Source organism: Otolemur garnettii, unplaced genomic scaffold (assembly GCF_000181295.1).
Source record: "Otolemur garnettii isolate 467f Iridium unplaced genomic scaffold, OtoGar3 scaffold00044, whole genome shotgun sequence".
In the NCBI taxonomy this organism is placed as follows: Eukaryota; Metazoa; Chordata; class Mammalia; order Primates; family Galagidae; genus Otolemur; species Otolemur garnettii.
This window is the reverse complement of record NW_003852439.1, coordinates 2,482,135-2,485,743: the sequence shown is the minus strand read 5'-3', so window position 1 is coordinate 2,485,743 and position 3,609 is coordinate 2,482,135. Positions and strand designations below refer to the sequence as shown.

General features: G+C 36.8%; 1 protein-coding gene across 2 annotated transcripts in view; it reads right to left on the bottom strand.

The window, feature by feature from the left end:
- The window catches only part of GDE1 (glycerophosphodiester phosphodiesterase 1), a 31,280-nt gene that overhangs the window by 6,468 nt on the left and 21,203 nt on the right, over window positions 1–3,609 (bottom strand). The window lies entirely within an intron of this gene.

The window sequence follows — 3,609 nt, the reverse complement described above, 5'->3', positions numbered from 1 at the left end:
TCTATCACCTTCTGCCTCTTCTAGACGAAGTATGAGCCAAGCAGCCTGGGAACTACAGAGGGTAGATTTCCTCAGTCCAGGGGGCTGAGAGGACACGTCATCCATCACCAACATGGAAGGAGAAGCAATGGGATGAGGGGGAGAATGGGGAAGGGCTGGAAGTCTACTAATTCTTCTCAAAGTGAACAAAAGTTTCTTTCTATATTAGGTTATTAAGAACGAAATATTTGATTTGCATAAGTCAAAATTTTACAGTTGGTATCTCTGACATTTCACTTTGACACTTGTTATTTATTTATTTATTTATTTATTTATTGAGACAGCCTCTCACTATAGCACCCTCAGTAGAGTGCCATAGCGTCACAGCTCACAGCAACCTCCAACTCTTGGGCTTAAGCAATTCTCTTGTCTCAGCCTCCCAAGTAGCTGGGACTACAGGAGCCTGCCACAATGCCTGGCTACTTTTCTTGGTTGCAGTTGTCGTCAGTGTTGTTTAGCTGGCCCAGGCTGGGTTCAAACCTGCCAGCCTTGGTGTATGTGGCTGGCACCCTACCCACTGAGCTATGGGTGCCACTTTGTTTTATTTTTATTGTGAAGGTACATCCTTATTCTTTCAAAAACATGTTTGGCTCATGATTATTTTTCAAATTTTTTTTTTGAACAATTTTTGTGAAACCATGGATCAGTCAAAAATTCATGTTACTTTCGCATATGAGTTCTGTTGCACAGACAGCTTGAAGTATCAATGAAGTGTTTGGGAAGGGTGTGGCTAAGGAGCACACAGTACATCTGTGTGAGAGAAGTTTGTGAAGTTCTGTTCTGGTGATTTTAATTTTGAAAATGTGCCATGGGGGCCATTAGTAGTACAGCTAATAAATGAAAAGGCCACAGTAGACTTCAAGTACTGACATTTTGTAACCCCTGCTGATTGACATCAATGGCAGCTGACAACGGAAAGGACACTAGACATTATGTGGACTCAATGCTGCTGCATCATAATTCTTGAAATACTGCTAATTTTTGGAATGTCACACATAACCCATAACTAAATACAAGCAACAAAATTCATTCTCCCCTCAAAATAAATAAAAAAAAAAAACCACAGGAATTATTCATGTCATGCTTCCTTTTCACTAATGTAACTGAGAGAGCTACAGAACTAGACATGTTTTCTTGCTATCTGAACTAACACATGCACTCCGGTAACTCTTTGCCTACATTATTAATTTAATTCTCACAACAACCCTATTGTGGAAGTTTCTATTATTCTCATTTTGCCCAGGAGGAAACTGAAGCTGGGCAAGTTAGGCTGCCCTGTCATAAGTGACAGAGCTCAGTAAAGGTCTGTTGGACTCCAAAGACCGTGATCTTGGCTACTCTGCTCTACCAGCAATGTTGTGTTGCCAATAGTTGCTCTCCCCACTACCGTTTTGGTGATTTAGATCACTGTGTTCTACGCAGTTTTGGTGGAATACCTGTGGGCATCCATCCAGAAAACTCAAACACTTGGACATTTTTTAAAAAAATTTTTCTACTTTTTCTTTCTTATTCTAAGGAAATAAGCATGAAAATCATCAGTACACCATGGGTGAAATGGGGGCCTATCAGGGTTCCCAACAAGGGCTGTATCATCAACAAAACCTGAGGTGCCCACTAAAAATACATGTTCCTCAATACCATCCTAGACATTTCCAGAATCATGAGGTATTCTCCAGGAATTCCAGGTGTCTCTGAGGCAGATCAATTAGAAACCTAGATATAACCAACACATCAATTTATTATTTATTATTTAAATTTATTATTGATTTATATTGAATTTTTGATTTATTGAATATTAAACATTGATTTCTTAATACAAATAATAAATCAATATTGATTATATTGAATATTGATTTATTAATTTATTATTGAAATACTAAATTAACATTCTCTTCTTTCTTCAAAAATGAGTTTATTGTAATAAGATTATAATTTAGGCACACATTTCAGATTTTAGCAGCTGGTTCCAACTGTATTAGGGGATTAATAAAAAAAAGCTGGCATCATCAGAATTCTTAACTAGTAGATGGACATTAACTGATTATAGACAGTGCTACGGGAAAAATGCTCAAATTGCCCAAATGGGGAAAAAAGTACTTGTACTTGCAAAGTTGGTTTGAAGGGAAAAAATGTGATCTGAACCATATTTTCCCATCAATTTTAATTGCAATATGTTTTTATGAGTAAAAGTACATATGCTAAAGTTTAAGCAAAATTTCATCTAGGAATGTCATATACAGTTGAAAAAATAAAGTAATTCTCTGATAAAAGTATAATTACTAAAATCACTAAATAACAAAACTAAACATAAAGGATAGAAATTATACAGAGGGAAACTATGTAAAAGATACATTTTCTTTTCACTATTAGAAGCTTTAAATGTAGAAGTTTCCTTAAATTTAGCTCATAGTTGTCTATTCAAGGTCCTTAACTTATAAGCCAGATGCAATTGGTCTAAACTCCTAAATTTGTTTTTATGAGGTTTTTTTTATTTGTTTTTACTTGAATCGTCTCTCCCCAAAATGAATCTTTTTTGGGGGGAGGGGGGCAGTATTTCACTTTGTCACCCTTGGTAGAGTGTCGTAGCATCATAGCTCACAGCAACCTCAAACTCTCAGGCTCAAGTAATCCTCCTATCTCAGCCTCCCAAATAGCTGGGACTACAGGTGCCTACCACAATGCCTGGCTATTTTTAGAGTCAGGGTCTCACTCTTGCTCAGGTTGGTCTTGAACTCTTGAGTTGAAGCAATCCACCCACCTCGGCCTCCCAGAGTGCTAGGATTACAGGAGTGAGCCACCACACCTGGTGTCACTGTGCCTGCCTCCAGAAATGCTTGTTTACTTATTACTTAGTATCTTTTGTAAATGCTTTATGCAAATAAAAGAAATTTGACTCTTTCATCTAGTGCTGGTTGTAGGATACTATAAGGTGTTCAAAGGTTCCATAAAAGGTAAAAGCTTATAAAGTTCTACAACTTACTGTTTCCTTAACAGATGTATATTTTTATATTGTATACTTACATTAAGTACTTTATCATTTATATAAATCTTTTTTTTTTTTTAATGAGACAGAGTTTCACTTTGTCACCCTCGGTAGAGTGTTACGGCATCACAGCTCACAGCAACCTTAAACTCTTGAGCTTAAGTGATTCTCTTGCCTCCAAGTAGCTGGCACTACAGGCACCCGCCACAATGCCTGGCTATTTTTGTTGTTGTTGTTGTTGCAGTTGTCATTGTTTTAGTTGGCCCAGGCCAGGTTTGAACTCATCAGCCTCAGTGTATGAGGCCAGAGCCCTATCCACTGAGCTACAGGTGCCACTCACACATAAATAATTTTTTTTAAGTTAATTTATTTTTTTAATTAAATCATAGCTGCATACATTAATGCAGTCATGGGGTACAATGTGCTGGTTTTATCTGAAATATTTTCATCAAACTGGTTAACATAGCCTTCATGGCATTTTCTTAGTTATTGTGTTAAGACATTTTAAATAATTTTTTTTTTGTGGGGTTCATGATTTTTTTATTCAATTTCCAAATCCAAGCCAGCTCAGAATCTGAGGTTTCTTT